The sequence below is a fragment of the Psammomys obesus genome, unplaced genomic scaffold (genome assembly GCF_907164565.1).
Source record: "Psammomys obesus unplaced genomic scaffold, mPsaObe1.curated_primary_1811, whole genome shotgun sequence".
Lineage (NCBI taxonomy): Eukaryota > Metazoa > Chordata > Mammalia > Rodentia > Muridae > Psammomys > Psammomys obesus.
Genome location: NW_026586463.1, coordinates 4,015,022 through 4,036,498, shown reverse-complemented (window position 1 = coordinate 4,036,498; position 21,477 = coordinate 4,015,022).

Genomic DNA, 21,477 nt, shown 5'->3' with positions numbered 1-21,477 from the left:
TGTGTGTGTGTAGCCTTGGCTGTCCTGGACTCGCTTTGTAGACCAGACTGTCTTTGAACTGACAGAGATACGCCTGCCTCTGCCTTCCTGAGCGGTGAGATTACAGGTGTACACCAACTGCCCCCAGCTCTAATAAATATATTTGATGATATAAAAAAAAATGGAGTTATTGATTTTCTATTTCTCTTTTTAGGTGAAGGTAGAAGACCTTTCAAGACTTATTATTTCTATTTAGGTGTATGTGTCTGTGTGTACGGATATGTGCATGTGTGTATGGGTTTCTGTGGAATCCAGAAAAGTGGCTCAGGCCCCCTTGAGCCACTGATGTGGGTGCTGGAAACTGAAGCCCAGTTCTCCGCAACAGCAGAAAGCCTTCTAGCTACTGAGCCACCTCTCCAGCCCTTAGAGACCATTTGAAACATTATTTAAATCAAGTATTTGTAAGAGATGAGTTGTTTTCATATCGTTTTAGCAGCTTGGTGTTTTCATTACGCTGTATCCGAGATTTCATAACTTATTGCATGTTTATGTGCATGGTTTCTCATTACAGTGTACCTTCTACAACTATTTAGTGACTCAGTATATTAGGTTAGGAATTAAAATGTGGCTGTCTCTTATTTACAGTGTGTGTGTATGCCACCGGTCCAATTCATTATAAAAGTTCTCTTTCTCTCTCTGTCTGTGTGTGTCTGTCTATCTGTCTGCCTGCCTGCCCGCCTCCTTCTCTGTCTCTATCTCTCACTCCCTCTGTTCCCCCCGCCTTCTCTTTTGGAGTCTCATGAAGTCCAGACTGGCCTCAAAAATTCCTTTGACTTTTATGACCTTGAAACTTTGACTAATCATCCAGCCTCTTCCTCTGGCATTAAAATCATACCATGCATCATTATGCCCAGAGTATGCGGTGCTGGGGTTTGAACCCACAGCCTCATGTGCCCTAGGCAAGCACTCTACCATCTGAGCTATTTCCCCCAGCCTCATGCTGTTTATATTTTTCAGTTTGTGGTGGGTTTTGTTTTGGATTGAATCTTAAGTTCTTTGAAAATGCTTTCATTAGGCTAAGTTCTGTAAAAACTGAAACTTGAATAGAAAATAGTTTCAGTTACTGCATATTTGATATCATTTATTTCATTCTTATGCATTTTTACACATCAATTATGAAGTAAGTTCAAATTAGAAAGTTTCTAGTGTTCATTTTATACAATACTCCCAAGTTAATGACTCTGCTATTGCCTTTTTACTATTTCATTTTACATTTGCAGTATGAAAGGAAAATTTTCATGATTTTTATAAATACATATAGACTTTCCCAACTAAATTTGTTAGTAGTATTACCTGTTTTTATAATTGTAAGGATTATTTTAACAACTTTATTTAAAAAATAATGTACCTGTCATTTACCTAATTAAAATGAAATTTCAATATTTTCCTCATCATGTTTTTAACTCATGCTTAATTCTATTTAGCAGTCCCAGATCATGAAAACAGCTCTGGTTTAGAGTCTACAAACAGGCTACCTACAGGATGGTAAGGCAGTCAGTGAACACACAGACACCTGCACCTCATCAAAAGTTGAAGTCCACCCAGGAGCTTAACAGAAAACCTACAGCAGTGGTTCTCAATCTGTGGATCACGACCCCTTTCAAAGTTGTATATCAAATATCCTGCACATCATATATTTACATTATAATTCATAATAATGGCAAAATTATAGTTATGATGTAGCAACAAAGGTAATTTTATGGTTGGGGGTCACCACAACATGTGGAACTGTATTAAAGGGCCACAGTATCAGGAAAGTTGAGAACCATTAGACTATAGACAGGACTCAACTTTAACTTCAAGAAGAGGAGTGAGCTGAAGCCAGGGAGGTGACAGTCAGGACAGTGATTTTAGAGCTATAGATTGCCTCACCTAGTCCAATTTCCAATGGCCAGGATAACACACATGTTCATATATGTGTGCACGTGCATATCCAGGTAGCCTTGCATGAGCAGGAAATTAGAACATTCTTTTCCAGAAAAGCCGAATTACACAGGAATCAAGGCCTCCCTAAAGTACGTTTAAAGGCTTTCTACAAGAAATCTGGTGCACAGAGATTCAGTTGAGAATTTTTGTACTTGAAATTTCAGTTTGAATACAATCAAATATTGCCAAACATTTAAGGATAGTTCTAATGTGAAACAGAAAGGCTAAAATACACAAAACTTAGAAGTAGAATAGATAATAACACACAACAAAGAACAAAAAAGCCGTCAGAGTAGAATATTACAGAAGAAAAAAATAATCACATTAGATGACCTGCATTATTGGTTATCAGAACTGATAAGTAAAAGTTATTGTCAATTACAGCAACTATGCGTCATTCCTACTATAATGTAAAGTAAACTGAGTAGGATACATCTGCATTGGGATGGAAAGTGTGAAGGAAAATTGTAAGCGATAAATCTTCTGCATCATAAGTAAGCCCACTGGCAATATCTAAAGTCAATAAATCAGTAACACAGGAGTGCAGAGGCCCACAGCCCAGTGACATTCTAGGCAGTGATGGATTACAGCTCTGATCCCAGGCGATTCTAACGGAGACAGAAACACTATCACTTAGTATCACCATAGCTGTCATAGCGTTAACAGTGCAAAGCATTTCTCACTTGTGTTATGGTGACGCTAGTGTAAATGATGACCCTGTCGTCTAAAAGCATGACGCATACAGCTATGCGTAGCTGCTAATCCTTGCTGGCAATTATAAGTAGACATGTCACTGTGTATTTCCCACACTGTACCTTCTAACATTGCCTTAGACACTAGCACTTGTAGTTATCGAAACAAGTGTTTACTGCAAGGTGGCATGCAGAGTTGTGCTAACAGCAACCTTACTCATCTTTGCTTACTACGTGTCTTGATCGTGTAATTTTCTCTCGTGTGTCATTAAATCTCACTTTGACGGTGCTTATGTATGCAGCACCAAAGCAAAAGAAGAACACACTGCCCGTGTTGCCAGTAAGGCCAAGTCAAGTGATTGATCAAGAAACAAAATTAAAAGGTAAAGTCTGCAAAGGTAGATTACAACAGTGATCCCAGAAATGGTTACATCACCCCAGACAGCCATGCCCCATACCTAGCTGTCCACTTTAAATACGAGAGCAAAATAATTGAATCTGGTTTTTTTTTTTTTTTAATGTTGTTTCACTGAAGACAACACAACTAACAAAGATTCACAAAGTACCTATAAGCAGATGAGGAGAGCCAGGCTCTTAACTGGAGACAGGTGGAGAGTGTGCCCCCTCAGTGTTGTGGAGATCATGGCCAGAGTGAAAACGGGGTTGTGTCAGGATGGGTGTAGGAGCCAGTGGAGAGGAAACTGACTGAACGCCTCCTGCTTTTCACTGTCTTCTAATGCTGTTTGGATTCTTAATTAGCCCTGCGTATTACTCTGATAAGGAATAAGAATTAATTTAAAAGAGTAAAATCCGGGAATAGGATTTTAGCTACCAACATCACTTGGCTTGTTTTCTAAATTATCTTCCGTTTCAAAGGGAGCGAGCCAGGGCTCTGAGGCTCACCGCTATGTAAATTGACCAATCTCACACAAATTTTAAGCAAACTAGTTACATCCTTGGATAACCCTTATGAGAGGGAAGGGATGGAAACACAGAAACCTCTGAGAAAATAAACTTTGAGTTTTAAAAACAAAACCAGGCAACATTTCCACCACGAGGAGGAAAGAATGGTAGGCAATGAAATCCTTTGCTCAGCCTGTGGGGGGGGGGGAGCGGGGGAGGCGACTCAGGGCTATGGGGACAGTAGAGAGACAGCTCTTGGTACTGTTTAGAGGAATGGCTCCAGCTCACCATACTACCTCTCCCCCACTCCTTTTCTCCCTCCCTCTCTCCTTTCTTCCTTTCTTTCTTCCTTCCTCACTTTCTCTCTTCTTTTTCTTCCATCCTTCCCTCCTTCTTTCTTTAAAAAAAGTACTAAATTTATTTATTTAATTTCATCTCAGTGTGAGTGTGTGTGTGTGTGTGTGTGTGTGTGTGTGTGTATGAGTTGCTCATGTGTGTGCCATGGTGCATGTGGGAGTCAGTTGTCTCATTTCGCCATGTGGGTCATGGATATTAGACTCAGGCTGTCAGGGCTTGGCACAGGCACCTGAACCCACTGAGCTACCAAAAGAAGCTCCAAAAGGCTTCTTCTGTTAGCTGTAAGTCATTGAATAAAGAGGAGATAAGTAAAATATTTTTTTCAGAAATTCTCTGTTTAACAAGCAGACATAATTAAAGACACAAAGGACAAAAAGACTACTTAGTTTTCTTCCTTTATTGACTTTGATTGACCTGAGTATGAGTAAAATCTAATGGTAAAAGAAGTTTCCACATCCACAACGGAAGGAAGGATGCGCGGGCAGGCTTTCCCACGTGCTGGGGCTGCGGAGTATTATCAAGTCACTTTCCTGAAAGGGCACATGGATCTGCTCCTCTTCTTGCTCTGCTCCTAAGCACTCCCCACCAAAGGTGGTCTTACGGGGGGAGGGCACATTTTCTATCTTTTCTTCTAAGTGGAATAAAGCTCTGAAATAGCTACCCTTAGTTTTACAAAGTGAGTTTGGGGACTTTCTGTATCATGTTTTCTCATCCGTGACTTGGTCCTTACCCTACCTTGCAAACAAATTGCCCCAGGTTTACATATCATACCATTTAATTAGGCACTGTAACTCTTGAAAAACATCTGGCCACATCAATTTGTAAGTTTTGGGCTTTCTGAATGACAAGATGTATGTTTTCCATTGTTTTAGATAGAACTGAGTAATTTTCACACCAGAATGGAAATAATGAAGAGATGCTATTTTATGTCTAAGCAAAGTTTCTTTAAATATTTAAAATGACTTTATCTGACTCTCTTTCATTCTCCCCCCTCTCTCCCTCCCATCACCTTCCTCACCTCCATCTCGTGCTCCCACCTCTCTGCTTTGGGGTTAATAATATAAGTAGGGTTTCCTTCTTCACTCTCTTATTCCACATTTGGGGTCAGCATGTTGTCAGTCCTGTTGCTTTGGTACTTGGAGCTGTACTGAGCATGCTCTTGCTTGCAGTGGCAAGTCAGCTTGTAACTGATTGAACAACAAGGCCTCTGTCTTTTACTCTGTAGGCCTCTTATACCTGGTTTCAGAGTAGATAGCTACGGGGTTGGGGTAGGGGACAGTGGAGAAAGAAAAAGAAAAAAAAAAAACCTATGCTAACTTCAGTAATCAAGGAGGTGGCTGTTGCTAAGCAACAGAAGAAACCAGGTGCCTTGTGCTTGGGTTTGGCAGAATGCTACAAATAAAGTAGACCTGCCAGTCATCCCTCTTCCTCAGGGAACAGTTTAACATGCAGGTGCAGGGTGGATTCTGTGTGGAGATCCAGCACTAACATCTGTCTTCCCTATCTCCAGGCCCCATTTGCAGCTCACGCCCATTCCTTCCCTTGATGCTTTGTTCTGATAGAAGAGTGCTTAGCCTGAGCAAACAGCTCATTCCTGGGAGCATTCTCCTCCACTTACTGACACAGTTTCCTTCCTGGGTCTCAGCTTCTTATTTGGCCAATTAGATGCCCTTTTTTACTCTGCTCAGGAGTTCTAAACTTAACCTCCGCCGTGGACAAAAGTCTTGTTACTGTACCTCCATCTGTTTCCTTCATTGAGTACCAGAAGTTCAGGGTGTCCTACAGTCTCCTTGGTCCGGATGGATAATACTATTTTCTGGCTTCTTCCTGAAGCCCAGTCTAAAACTTTCTCCCTGCCTGACTGAAGGACTAAGCAGGTCCAGCCCTCAATCTTCTTTCTCCCTGCTATCCTCTCCCCCACTTATGCCACTATGTCTGTAGCTGTGATTCCCTAAAAACTCCTGAAGTATGAGTCACTATTAAAATCCTCAACTATGATGCATTATCGATTTATTCTGTGCTTTGCTGTCCTTGTTTGGTCCTTTGTTCTGGACAAGAAGCCTCCTCCCGTGCTTGCAGCATTGCTCAGAAAGGGGTCCAGGATCCATGTGAATGGTCAGCATCCTTCTAATTTATAACTCATTTTTTATCACAATTGTTTCAAACTATTTCAATGTTCTGATTCATGAAATAACATAAAAATAAAAATAACACATATATATTTAAATGGGAATAAAATTATCATCATCCTCAGATGGCAGTATGATTATTTAACACGATTAAAAGAAAACCTATTGAAATATATTAATTAATACACATTCACTGAGGCAGCCAATTACAAATATAGAGAGACCTAGTTAAATTCTAAGAAGAATTTATTCTAAGGCAATAATTGAGTCTACAGGAACATACTTTACAACATTGGTGTTATAAATTGTAACTGGGCCCTCATGTCAGCCTACACAAAGCCCACTCAATACAAACACATCAGAAGTACCATTTGCCGTCCTCCAGCTTTATCTCCACTAGTTCCATGAGGAAATGAAAGTTGAGTTTAAATTAGTAATGCCAGGATCAAATGAAATACCCAAGCTTTATCAGTTGAAAATGAAACTTTGTTAATTTCTAAGAAGGGCCTGTAGATTCAGGAAGATCCTGTAAGAATATAAAGAGTTAGCTGGAGCTGGATTGAGTGGATAAGTTGGAAGTATGCAGACCTCGGTTGTTGCAGCTTAGAGTGTAAGGATGGGAAGCTCAGCTGGTGAAGAACAGAAAGTAGAGAAGACACTGTAGAGACACGTCATGCCTGGGCTGCCACTGGGGTTGCTAAAGAGCTTTGCAGCTAGGCATGGGAAGCTCAATGGAACAGTGGTTGCCCAACATTTACAAGGTCTTGGGTTTAATCTTTAGCGTTGTAAATAAATACAGATACACACACACACACACACAGTAACTGCCTACTTTGCAGGAAAACTTGCTGTATCAAAGCTAGGACATAACAAACCCAAGAAAGGACTAGGAGGATAAACAAAAGAGAGGTGAGGAATGAGAAAACCTGTGGGATTTTCTGCCTGGAAGTTTCTCATTTTTCACTTGCATGCAAAGCTATGCCATTGTAGTCTGAGGCCACCAAAGTAAATCGGTGTCTCTACCTGAACTAAGTGGACTGAAGAAGGGATGGGCATTTCCTCCCTAGGTACTGAATTCTAGGACTGGAACAATTGAGACAAAGTGTAAGATTCCAGCGTTGGCCGCAGAACAGAAATCCAGCTTAAAACAGAGAGGAATCAACTCGTTCATTTATTGGTGAGGTGAGTTGTGGGGAGCAAGAGAGCTAACACTGAATGTTCACAGAGTTCTGCCTGGGACATCGCAGAGACTGATGAGGAGAGCAGAGTGTGGTTCAAGAAGGGTGATGCAGTCTGTCGGGAGCCACTTGGCTGTGATGATTAGTTTGGTACAAGGTGGAGTTGGAGACAAAGGCTGCTTTGCTTTGGGATATCCACCCCTGGCTTGTGGCACTACTAATAAGGTTTTTCACCTTTGCTGAATGACACAGACCTGAAAGAATCTCCATGGGCCTCTTCTGAGAAGCAGCAGCTTGTTCTCTATGTTTATATAGAAAACTCTGGCCACTACCCAGCATGTTCTGAGTGAAAGACTAAGGGCATCGCTGATATGGTAACATCCTGAAGCCAGGCATGGTGGCGCATGCCATTGATCCCAGCACTTGGGAAGCAGAGGCAGGATATCTGAGTTCCAGGACAGCCAGGGCTACACAGAGAATCCCTGTCTTGAGAAACGAAACAAAAGAAAACAAAAAGCAGAAAAAGAAAGAAAACCTCCAGAGACAAAAATCTGTATTCTGTAGGGCGGTTTAAGCTCCTTGCATAACATTGTGCACAATTGGGTAGGTAGTTTTTAAAACATCCATGCTCACACTTGGTGATTTAATTGATGTATTCTATCATATAAATTTGTGATCTTTTGTTATCTTAAAAGACACACTATCACCCACATTATTCACAATAACACATTTTACCAACAAGCTAACAGAACAATAAAATAATCAAGATGAATACTGTTATATCCCGCAAAAAATAAAGGCACACTGTAATTAACATGCAGTGACTCAAGTGGTGTGTAATATTGCTATGCTTGTGTGATTTAAAAGTACCACAAATGCAATCATTTTTCCTTCTCTAACTTGATAACTCTGTGCTTACAAGAATTGCTGTTGAAATAAAAGTCTACAGTACTCCACTAATGTGGGAAACAAAACAAAACAAGACAACACAAAGACCCCACAACCAGCTCTGAGTATCAGTAAGGATCTTCCAGAGAGCAGATATATGTATCTATAGAGAAAGCAATGTAGAAATAGATTAATCATGAAGGCTTTGTGGATGCTGATTATGAAAGGCCCTTACCACTGCCAACTATAAAACTAAAGTTGCAGAAAAGCTGAACCCAGCTGCAGCAAAGTTTAAATCCTAGCCCATATCCAAAGGTTCAAGTACCAGGAACATTGATGGTTGAGGGAGGAGAATGGGATGTCCCAGCTCAAGAGAAAGACAGCCTTCCTTCCTATTCTTTATCCAGGTCTTCAGTGGATGATGGGGGAATGCCTCCTGTACTGGTGTTCTGAGGACTATGGAAAACAATGTTCTTTATTCACTCCACAGATTCAAACACTAATCTCTTCTTCAAGTACCCATAAAGACATACCCACAAATGTTTTCTTATCAGCCCTGCACTCATCAATTAGCCCAGCTAATTAAAATTAATCATCATATTGTGTTTTACATTTATAATCTCAAAACAAAACTAAGAGATGCTTACTACAAATTTCTGTCCCCATTCTAAGTCATCTTTTTCTAACAAGCCATAAAAAAAAAAAAAAATTGGAAAGTTGAGCTTTTCCTAGCACTAGGGCTATGTCTGGAGACTGTGGTGGTTTGAATAACTATAGCCCTCATAGACTCATAGGATTGAATGAGTCTCATAGGGTGTGGCAGTATTAGGAGGTGTGGCCTTGTTGGAGTGGGTGTGGCCTTGTTGGAGGAAGTGTGTCACTGTGAAGGCGGGCTTTGCAGTCTTCCAAGCTACGACACAGTCTGCTTCTGCTGCCTGTGGAGCAAGATGTAGAACTCTTAGCTCTAGCACCAAGTCTGCCTGGCCACTGCCACGCTTCTCACCATGATGATAATGGAGCAAACCTCTGAAACTAATAAGCCAGCCCCAATTAAGTGCTTTCTTTCCTAAGAGTTGCCCTGGTCATGGTGTCTCTTCACAGCAATAGAGCCCCAACTAAAATAGAAACTTTTGTCAAAACCAAGCAAACAAGCACAGAGCTGAAAACAGAAGTATCCAGTATGTCAGAACTGGGCCATTTTTACTTGCGGGCAGTATTCAGTTATCCTAGAGCAACAGAAGCTATCCCCATGACTGTGAAATCCCCTGCTTAAAACCTGTGATACTCAGGGAGCCAGAGTTAAGGCCACAGCCAGCATATTTGACACTTTTTTCTTTCGCTTCTTTACCTCTTTGAGATAAGGTGTTCTTTGAATTAATGATAATGGTGATTGCTTTCTTTATGTACTCCTTAGCTTTACAACAGTTACCAAGTACAAACACAAATTTTCAACATAAAATATGCTATACAATAAAGCCAATTAGTTTTCATATGAACTAAAGTTCATAGACTAAACAAGAACATTATACACTGCAACTTGCACTCTGGTGCACGGTTTTGAATTTTAAACAAGATCAAAATTCCAAGGTGCCGTATAGAATTCATAAATTAAGGTAACTAAAGCTCTTCTTTTATCTACATAATTAATCACTGTGATATCATTCATGTTTTGGTATATACTGTTTAAATGAAGTTACATGTAGTAACAGAACTTTAAATAATTTCTAGCATTTCATAGTTTATTGCTAAAGAAATACATATTATTGATATGTGAGGGTATAGGATAAGGAAGGGTGGAGAAAATAATAAAATAACTGATGGTTTTATAGCTACAGCCCAAGCAGAAAAAAAAATATTAAATAATAAGTAATAAATGTGTTAACTTGGGCTCACATGGGTATTGGCATCTAGAAATATAAAAGAGTTTTGAAACAGATTATGTTTCATTGTCACTGTTAAAAATTGAAAAATATGGCGTCTGAGCTTCACTTCTGCTACTGTGATCCTGACGTAAGCAACTTAGCGGAAAAGGGCGTATTTTAGCTCACAATTCCAGGCCATGGACAACCATTGCTGAGAAATCCAAGTGGCAGGAACTTAAAGCGGCCAGTCACATTACATCATAACTGTTGCCAAGAACAGAGAGAAATGAACGCATGTGTGGCTGCTACTCAGATCCCCTTCTCTATCCTAGTCCAGGACCGAAGCCTCGGGACTGGCACCCCCCTCAGCTGACTGGGTCTTTCCACATCAACTAACATAACCAAGACAGTTTCCCACAGACATGCTCACAGGGCAGCTCCATCAGTTCCCCATCGAGAGTCTCTTCCCAAGTGATTCTAGTCTGTGCTGAGTTAACAGTTAGTACTGCTCTTCACACAGGGCTACAGTAAGAAAGCAACGTAGAAAGGGTCACTCGGCAGTTAAGAGAACTTGCTGCATCATCAGGAGGACCAGAGCTGGGACACCAGCACTCATGTAACTAGTCAGGGTTATAACCCCAGCTCTGAGAGGGATAGAAACGGGAAGATGGGTGGGGCTTGCTGGTTCTCAGTCTAGCTGAGCAGATAGAAACCTTAGGTTTAGGGGAGACCCTGCCTCAAAGGAATAGGCAAAGCGGAGAACATCTAGTGCCCTTTTCTGGCCTCCCTTAACATACAGATGCATAGACACACACACAGACACACACAAATAAATAAATAAATATTAAATAAAGCCTTTTTGAAATCAGCACCATTACTGTTTTCAATTACAAAAACATACACTCTTATTCCTGTACCTGTACCAGATGCAATCTGTCCCCATCAGACAGTTTTGGGTATTCAAAGATTATTTTGAATTGTATCATTTCCCCAGGACATTATTTACTGCCCAAGTATAGCTGAGATTAAATTTCCTGCCCCTCAGATTTATATATAGCATCACGTTTCATTTTGAATTTTTTAAAGTGCATATGTGTACATGAAGTATGCGGGGACATGAATCCCACAGTGTGCATCTGGGATTAGAGGACAGCTTTGTGAAGCTGGTTTTCTCTTCCCACCTTCAAATGGGTGCTAGACACTGACATTAGGTCTCCAGGCTGGACAACAGGAGCTTTTGCTGGTTGATCCATCTCATTAGTTATAATTTAATTTGAATTTTAAGAGATGATTAATTTTATTTTCTCCATCTATAATAGTGTTGCCATAACCTACCTAACTTAAGTAATATATCACATGCTTAAATGTTTGTATTTCTAAATTTAAAAAAACCTAAGCATTCCTAGATTCTTAACTATAAAATACAAAAAAAAAATTTTGTCAAAATTTGAAAGTGTATAATAAGTAAATAATAAAACTTTGGGATATTTTTCATAAGAAATTCTTTTTCCAAGAAAGTAAAACCTTACACATATATGGTAAACATTGTTTTCCTCTATCAACTGGGTAGTCACCAAATGTGTCAGGCTTGAAAATTACTGAGCTGAGGACTCTTGCTAAAAAGCTCAATTCCTATCCAGAAAGGCAAAGAGGCTGGACATCAGAAGAAGGAGAAAAGAGGGAACAAGTCAGGAGCCTGACACAGAGGACCTCTGAAAGGCTCTGCCCTGCAGACTATCAATGCAGATGCTGAGACTTATGGTCAACTTTTGGGCAGAGTGCAGGGAATCTTAGGAAAGAAGTGGGAAACAGTAAAATCTGGAGAGGACAGGAACTCCACAAGGAGAGCAACAGAACCAAAAAAATCTGATCACAGGGGTCTTTCCTGAGACTGATACTCCAACCAAGGACTATGTATGGAGATAACCTAAGACCCCTGCACAGATGTAGCCCATGGCAGTTCAGTATCCAAGTGGGTTCCAATAGGAACAGGGACTGTCTCTGACATGAACTAATTGGCCTGCTCTTCGATCACCTCCCCCTGAGGGGGGAGCAGCATTACCAGGCCACAGAAGAAGAGAATGCAGCCACTCCTGATGAGACCTAATTGACTAGGATCAGAAAGAAGGAAAAGAAGACCTCCCCTATCAGTGGACTTGGGGAGGGGCATGCATGCAGAGGGTAGAGGAAGGGAGGGATTGGGACAGGAGGCAGGAGGGAACCACAGGGAGGATACAAAGTGAATAAAGTGTAATAAAGAATTTAACAAAAAAGAGTAAAATGGTGCTACATAAATAGTAATTTAAAACCTTGCTTGCTTTGGCTCCTCCTGCTATTCCAGTCCTTCAGTCACTTTCCACTTAGCTAATTACTCATATTTATTTACAGATGAATTCAGAAGGACTGCTGACTTTGGTAAACAAATAAACCCACTTAGCCTGCATTAGCTCAGGGAGCTCAACCCTCTCTCCACCCGAACTCACGGAGCCCAGTAAGAGCGCCTCGGCAACTACCATAGCCCTTCATTTCTATGGAAGACATAGTGTCACCCATGCAAGGGCGTCACCATCATTGTTTTCATCAACACTGGGATGGTTACCAGATTCACAGCTGGTTTGAACGGAGAAAACTCTATGGCCACTTAAATATTGGCAGCAGTGAAACCAGAGTTAAGAACATACATACTTCACTACTTCACCCCATGAGTAAAGAAAGGAAGATTTGCCAGGAGGCATGAGGAATCTGAAAAGGCCAAGAAGTAGTCTAAGCCCATTTCTTTTAACACTCAAACGTTTGGACCAGTGGAACCCATCTTCATCCAATTTTCAGACCCACAACCTGGCAGAAGTAAAGGCTGATACCTTTGACTAGATACCAGCTTTTTTTCTGGCCGTACATCATATACCTTGATAGACTGGTTATACATTTTATCCTTGGTCACTGGGTACTGTGAGCTCTATTACAACCAACTGACTGGATTTTTGACACTCTTAAGTACGGCAACCTTAATTACTAACCTATTCTAACGAGCACTGCTTAACTCTCTTTCTTATTAACAATGACCATGAATTAGGTATTAGTATAAAGAGAAACTCACCCTTCTCCATTCACACAGATTTCATTTTGTTGTTAGCGTCTGGTGAAAAGAATACAAAGAGATTGTCAGACTGAGGCCGTTGTTAGCCAGCCTACAGGTTACTAAATAAATAAGGTTACTGTACTTAGCGATGGCGCCAACATTCCAGAAACTAATTTTTGAGAAAGACCTATTGAAGAAGTTATATGTATGAGTGCTTTCCTACATGTATGTATGTTCACTGTGTGCCTGTCGAGTGCTCACCGAGGCCAAAGGAGACCATCAGAGATCCCCTGAAGCCAGTGTTACACAGGGTGGTAAGCTGTCAGGTCAGTTCTGGGAACTGAACCCAGGTCCTTTGCAAGAGCACCCGTTCTCTTAACCGTTGCCCTAGCTCCCCACTGTACGCCACTTTTGGTCTTATGTTATTCTTTTGTTTGTTTTGTGGAGGGGGCATAGGAGTGGGCACCTGACTTTGTGACCTCCTTAAAGAGATGTGAAAGTATATTGTCTCAGCTTACGCCAGAAGTATTTGGTCATATGACATGGATGGGCTTGACACTAATTTTGTACCTATTACTGGTGAAAGCAACAACTTCCTAATGAAGTGCTATTTATCTTCATGGCCAGTTATTCTACTTATGAGGGCACCATGATGTGGTGATGCTTGGTCCCAAAGAGGAGACCTGTGAATCACCTATGTCCATTGCATCATGTGTTTCTTTAACTTAGCCCTGGACCAGATATTCCATTGAATATGTTAGGGCTGTCATAAAATCTGTCACTACTTTCTACTTTGGAGTGCGAATTAGAAGCATGATTGGAAAGACAAATATACTTTGTCTTCTTCAGGAGGGAAATCTGTTCTTAGGGTAAGGACAAGTAGCTGAAGCTGAGTTCCAAAGCTGCATGCTCACAAGTCCACTTAGAGCAGTGGTTCTCAACCTGTGGGTCATGACCCCTCTGGGGTTTGAACGACCCTTTCATAGAGGTCACCTAAGACCATCAGAAAACACAGACATTTATATCACAATTCATAACAGTAGCAAGATTACAGTTATGAAGTAGCAACAAAATGCTTTAATGGTTGGGGGTCACCACAGCATGAAGAACTGCATTAAAATGGCAGCATTAGGAAGGTTTAGAACAACTGCTCTAGGGGATCAGGATATTTTTAAAAAATATATATTGAAAATGACTCATAATGACACTGCTATACCCATAGGTCAGTGCCTCACTGAACCTTTACCAGAGAAGTGTCTTTTAACAGATGGTAATTAGCACTGAGACCCACAGCTGGACACTGTGCAGACAGTGAGAAACTTTGGAGCGCGAAGTCCTAAGTAGGATGCCCTCATCAAACCCTGTGTTCAAGGATCGGGGATCTATGCAAGAGGACGCAGAAAGATCTTTGATGCCCAAGGCTGTGGATATCTCCAGGGAAGCAGTGTCTTGTAGACACAGCAGGATTAGTACGCGTGGAAACTCACAAAACTGTAATTATATGCCCAAGAGCTGCACAGGTTTAAACCAGAAATGGACATAAAATCCTACCCCTAACCAAGAAAGTATTTGTAATTGATACCTGCAAGGAAAGAGAAATCCGTTTTCTCCAATGAAGTGTCAATGGCTCTATCAACCACACGACAGTGCAGGCCCCAAGCCTAGGAGTAGTAGGCCAACACAAAACAGATTCTGGTTTTTGTTTTGTTTTGTGTTTTGTGTGTATGTTTTTTGTTTTAGTGTTTTTGTCATATTGGGTTTTTTTTTCTTTTTTGTTGTTTTAACTTTTGTTTCTTTTCTTATTTTTTTAAGATTTTTTTTGAGAGAGAGAACATAAAGTTGGGTATACAGGAAGACAGGGAGAATCTGAGAAAGAAAAAATATGATAAAATATATTGTATAAAAAAACTTTTAAAGAAAAAATCTATATACATGCAAGTACATACTTAGACATAAAATATATAAAATATAGAGACATATATTCAGAAGCATAAAGATGAATCTCTCACAAATAATTGGAGGTGCAACAGAAAATGGAGTTAAGATAATGTTACATTCAGGCTAAAAGTGAAAGCTAGGTTGGGGGATCAGAGCCATACTCCTCCCAATATGAGCTATGGAACCTTACCGGTCTGTGAACTTAATTTGTCTCAATTTGCTTATCTTTAAAAAGGAAATAATCAGTTCCCACCTCAAACAACATTATAAAATGTAAGTGAGCTAATCCTTGTGATATGTTCATGACAGCACCTGGCATGCGGGGCGATCCCTGGGTGGCAATCATTAGCACCATTCTTGTCTGCATGGGGTATGAGTCAGAATCAGAAACAACAGAGAGCTGCTCTGCTGTCCTTTGATAATGAGGGAATATTGTAAGTCCACACACGGGAAGAAGGATGATCAGGGACGGATAATTTCAAAAACATGTGGCTAATTTTCCCCAGTGTGTTCAAGGTTTGCAGGTCTCTTTTGCCACTTATGCATATTTTATTAGCAGCGCTCTATGGCCTGTTATCTGATGCCTCTGCTGTGGCTGACTTCTGCATGTCAGCTATCAAACTTGGTCACATAGTTTTAGATTAATGTGTGATCTATGAATGATGTCCCTCTCACTGCAGTCTTTTGCAGTGGGGTTCCTAGTCTCTAGGTTGAGTCTTCAAAACCAGGCTTTCAAGGACAAGAGTTAGCAGCCTTATGTCAGTGCTTTCTGCTCCAGCTTCCAAATGGCCAAGAGTCAGGTCATTGCTTACATTGGCCCACATGGTGAAATGTTTCTCTTCTTCCCGTAGCTTGCCCACGGATGGATGTATCTCCGTCCATGGACAGAGAGGTATCGTGTTTGTTAGGACCTTCCAGTTATTTGAGAGGGTGACTAGTTATGTTTTAATGTCTTCTGAGTTTTTCATGGACAATCCAAGCATAATTGTTAACAACACATGTATTAAAGCTCATGTAAGTGGAATAAAAGTTTTATGAATGGACTTTCAGCTACTTTTCTTTACAGCTTGTCAGGTAAATTGGTCTTTTGCTTTTGAGACTTTTCTAAAGGAAATTGTCTCCTTACTCCTTGGCAGCTAATGGGCTTTTTCCAATTTTGAATGCAGTTTATCATAATAAAAACCTCTAACATAACTATCATTCTCAACCATGTCCCACATTCTTCCCCCTTCTTAGGCCCCCTCAAAAACTGAAATAGACTTTTCTTTTTCTATGTGGAGAATGAGATTTAAAAATTTTATCTATGGCATTTTCTAAATTAGGAAGCCATAATGATCTTCACCATCCTGACAGTGGGCAACATTAACTATTGAGTTCTGTGCTTTCAAATCACTGTTGATTTGATGAATTTCCTGATGCTCTTACAGCTTGCCTTTTATTTCAGTCCTTTATTTGTCAAAGGCACAGGGTCACTTTTTTTTTTTTAACTCTGCCTTGTCATCAACCGTTCCAATAGGGTAGCCATGTATTTGGGGAAAGGCCGCATGATCCTCCTGGCTCCACTCAGAATCTGAGATACCCCATTTCCCCTGATGGCATCCCACAGTTTGTCCTCATCGTCTTTCCTGCCACGCAGCTATCCTCTGTTGAGCTTGTTTTTATCTTCTTGGAAATCCTACCCTGAATGGCCTGTACCCCTCTCCCTTTAAAATCCTTCCTCATCCCTCCTCAAATAATGATGAGGCTAAGTCAGATTGAAGGCTCCCTCCCTACAGAGTATTTCCTCAGTACTTTGCAAAGCACATCAAACAAAAATGCCATTTTTTAAAAAGGTTTCTTTTTTCTAGATTATAAGCTCCTCAAGGGCAGGAACAATGTTTTCTGTATTCTAGTACACTGCAAATGCTCAATAAGTAAATATTGATGATGGGAGGCAAAAGAAAATCTTCCAGTGGCAAAAGAAAACCCAGATTTAAAGATGTTAGAACTGTAAAGATGAGTTGTGTCACACAGCACAACCTCAGGCTAATCCAGTGGCTTCGTGCTGCAAAAGGACACATTTTCTTTCTGCCTCTGTCACTGTCATTTACAGAGTTCTCTTAATGGCAAAATAGGGTCCCATCAGCTGCCAGCTCCATTCTGTGCTTTCCTCTACATCCAGCAGAAGAAAGATAGCTTTTGTCCTAGTATTTGAAGTAATAATTTGAAACTAAATCCTAATTCAAAGTGCTTAAGATATATGTTTGATCCTTGAGCCATTGGCCACAGCTAAAGAGCCATTTCTGGCACTGTGGTAGTACCAGCCAGTCCTGAAGCTCAGCATCTATATGAAGAAAATAGTATATGAGTAATCTCAGAAAAAAAGGGAGGAAGGTATAGATGTTGGTAGAAGATAGTAACAAATACCATTTGTCACTATGATGAACCCCTGAGAAAAAAATGACTAAAGGGAAGAAGGATTTATTTGCCCTACAGTTTCAGAGGCTTTACTCTCTGCCTTTTAGCCCAAGATAAGATAGATAATCATGGCGAGAAATGTGTGTAATCTGCTCATTTCACGGACAAAGAGCTGAGTGTGACAGAAAGGCATCAGGGAGAAGACAGCCTACAATGACTAATTTCCTCCAGCTAGGCCTACCTCTAAAAGTTTCCACTGCCTCACATGATCACTATAAAATCATGATTCTATCAATAAATCAACCCATTGATGGGGCACAACCCTTATCATCCAGTAGTCTCCCCAAATCACTACCTCTGATATTGCTGTATCAAGAACCAAGCTTTCAATACATGAGATTTCATAGACATTTCAGTTCTAAACCATTGCTGTATAGCTGATTCCTTCGAATGAAACAGTCTCTCTGGGAGGGAAGAGGGCAGCTCTTTAAAAACTAACAGTAAGTGTCAGACTTTGCTAGGTGGTGGTGGTGGTACATGCCTTTAATACTTGCACTTCGGAGGTAGAGTCAGGCAGATCTCTTAAGTTCGAGGTCAGTCTGGTCTACAGGGTGGTTCCAGGAAAGCCAGGGCTTCACAGAGAAAACCAAAAACAAAACATATGAGGTTCAGAAAGCTCATAAAATTATAAGACCCGCACCTGTTCGTAAGGTTTCGTGAGTAGTAAGCAATCTTCTGGGGAACAGGAAGAAGACTTTGGTGATGCTGTCCTTAACTGTACAGGATCTTCAGTTGTACAGCAAGAATTGTCACGTATGTTGTGTGTCATGCATGTCGGACTGGGTTTTCTGATGGTGGAAGAAACTCATTACTCATGCTGGTATAAGTCACCCTGATATGAAGATACATTTGGGTAGTATTGTTTCTTTGGTCTGTTTTTTTTTTTTTAACTTGGCCATTCATTTTCCCCCTTTTATTAAAAATTTATCATACAATATATCCTGCTTACAGTTTTCCTTCCTTCTACCCATCCCGGTTCCTTCCCACCTCCCATTTTGATCTATTTTTAGGGACTTATCTGAGGCAAATAAAACTTTGTTTATATCTTCCCAGGAAAAGTAGCACAACAAACATAAAACGAATGGATGTGTATTTTGAGGTTCGATATTTCTAAGTGTGTGTTTCTAAAGAGCAAATGGGAGCTGTAACGTGGACGTTAAAGAGAACTGTCTTGGTGATGAGACACTCATAGGAATTAAGGAATGTCTGTCTGTGACAGGACACCTGAGCTAGTTTAAATACAGGGAGTATTTGTTTTGCTCATGGCTTCAGGGGTGTGAAGATCATGGATTCTTGGCCCCAGACACTTAGGCAGAACATCATAGCAGTAGACATGTATGGTGGTGGGGTTCTTAACCTCATGCTAATAAGAAGCAGAGCAAAGGCGAAGGACTAGAGCTGCTCAGGCTCCCAGTCACCTGCTTCCTTCAGCCAGGTCCTCTCCCTTGAAGTTTCCGCCATTTCCCACAATAGCATCACTACCTAGATGTCTTACTGTGGGTTTCTATTGCTGTGATGTAACACCATGACCACAGCAACTCTTACAAAGGAAAATATTTCACTGGGGAGTGGCTTACAGTTTCAGAGGTTTGGTCCATTATTGTCATGGAGAGAAGCACGGTGGGATGGCATGCAGGCAGACATGGTGTGTGGAGAGGGAGCTGAGAGTTCCCTATCTTGATCCACAGGCAGCAGGAGATTGTATTCGTAGGAGACCTCAAAGCCTGCCTCCATACAAAGCCACACCTACTCCAACAAGACCACACCTCCTAATAACGCCCTATGGCCAAGCATTCCAACGCATGGATCTAGGGGAGCTATTCCTATCCAAACCACCAACTGGGGGACCAAACATACATATGAGCCCATGGGAGAGAGTTCATATTCAGATCATGCATTAACTTTAATGAGCATTTGTAGTCTGAAGAACACGATTCATTTCAAGGGACAGAGTGAGTTAACCACATCAGCATCAAAGACCCATTAGTGTCCCAGCTACCTACACTGGGACTCACTCGCTTTTCTATCAGGCTTCTTTTGTTTAAAAATAAAATCATATATTCTTTGCTTTTCTCCACCTTTACTCATATGTATAAGCCATACTTCCAGTACTCTCATGACCCCTGTTTCTTCATTGCTCCTATAGATGTGTCTTTCCAGATTCTATTCTACCTTCCAATCGCTCAGTTCTATCCGTTACAGGAATCTTCATGGGGAGAACTTTGAAAATTGCATATGATTTGGAGAGAAAGGAGGAAAAAAGTTACAGCATTCCTTGGAAAGAAAAGCAGATATGAAATTATTTCTGGGGCAGAAAGAGGCCTGACTCACCCTTTAGGGCACATTAGAGATGAAAAAGAAAAAAATAAGGCTGGTGAAGTAGAGTTCTGGTGATTATCCAAGGCCTGGGGAGAGGACCCATTAAAGGTGTTGAGCAAAGTACTCATGAGTTCTCCACTGTTCCCACAGCCAAGTTGGCTCTGTTGAACCCTTCCTTGTCTTCTTCCGCCTACTAGCCAGCTAGCTCCTATCTCTAATCTCCCCTGATTGTTTTTATCATGTATATCTCTGGTAAACCTTGCTAAGCTAGAAGTTAGCAGTCAGGAGCAGGTCTCACTGCTGTAGCATACTGTTTCCTGTTGTCCTCACGAGAAATCACATTAATTTCTCAATACTCTCAGACTCAGTGTCCTTGTCTTACAATAAACATTTCCAACGTCTTCCTTTGCTTTCCGAAGATAACATTAATATGTAGTAATGCTGTGTCTGCTTAAAACTGACGTAGGTTCGCTTGTGCCCCCCCCCCACACACCGTCAGAAACCTATGTGTTCAAGTGTTAACTGCTACTACCTCAGAATATTTCTGGAGATATGTGCCCCTTAAAGAGGAGATGTAGAGACAAGCATAAAATGAAGTGCTGTAGATCAGACAGGGTAGAAGATCATCCACGAGCTGGGGACCAGGGCCTGGCACAAACCTTCCCTCAAGGTTTGCAGAGGAAGCAACCCCACTGACACCTTGGCCTTTTACAATCATAACGAAATAATTATTTGTCCACAGTGCTGGATATATTATACTTCATTACAGCAGATCTAGAGAACGAGTACATTAATTGTTTATGTAATTATGCTATTGTGATATAAAGATCAAATAAATATCATTTACACTAAAAATACACATTTTTGTATGACAATTTCTAAGTACAGCTATACCAAAAACCATAATACTTATCCTGCATGTAACACCTATAAATCACGGGTGAGTGAGAGAATGACTACAGCCTGGAATGGTGGGCAGCTTTGGCAATGCAAACACAAAACCTTGAGCAGTATTACTTCTGGCATATGATTTTCCTGAAAGAGTGAATAACTCTTGGCAAAGTCCCCAACCAAACAAAGAGCCAGCCTCCCTCAATTTACAGAGTAGTTGCATTCCTAGAAAAATCAAAAGTATATTGTGCTTACTTGTAAACCAGGGCTGGGTGCTAAGCACAGATGATTGTAAATGGGCTTTTCACCTGAATGATGTCTTACAGAACATTTGGAGGTCACAGACAGTGCTCATCCGCCTGCAGTTCTGCACAATGTGGAGCCGTCTTGCATTTGTGGTCGCCTTTGCTCAGTTCACTAGGATACCTTGTTGCCATACCACCACAAACATCTTATTTCCAAAGTACTCCCTGATGGGGAAATGCCCGTCTTACTGAGAATCCCTGGGATTCAAGGAGAAAAAGAATGTAGCCTATGAGCTTTGGGGATGTGGCTGGCCACATCGTACTCCCTGTCAGAATGTCTGCCAGGAGAGCCTCAGAGTTGGGAGCACAAAGCAGGCAATGTTAAACCTATGACAGGTTGTCCTGTTCCTGTTTTTAGTGATACTTGGGGACTGAACCTAGAGCATTACATTGTGTTAGGCAAACACTCCTCCACCGACTTGTACCCCAGGCCCTTTAAAAGACACATTGCTCATTTATTTATTTACTGTGTGTGTGTGTGTGTGTGTGTGTGTGTGTGTGTGTGTGTGTGTGT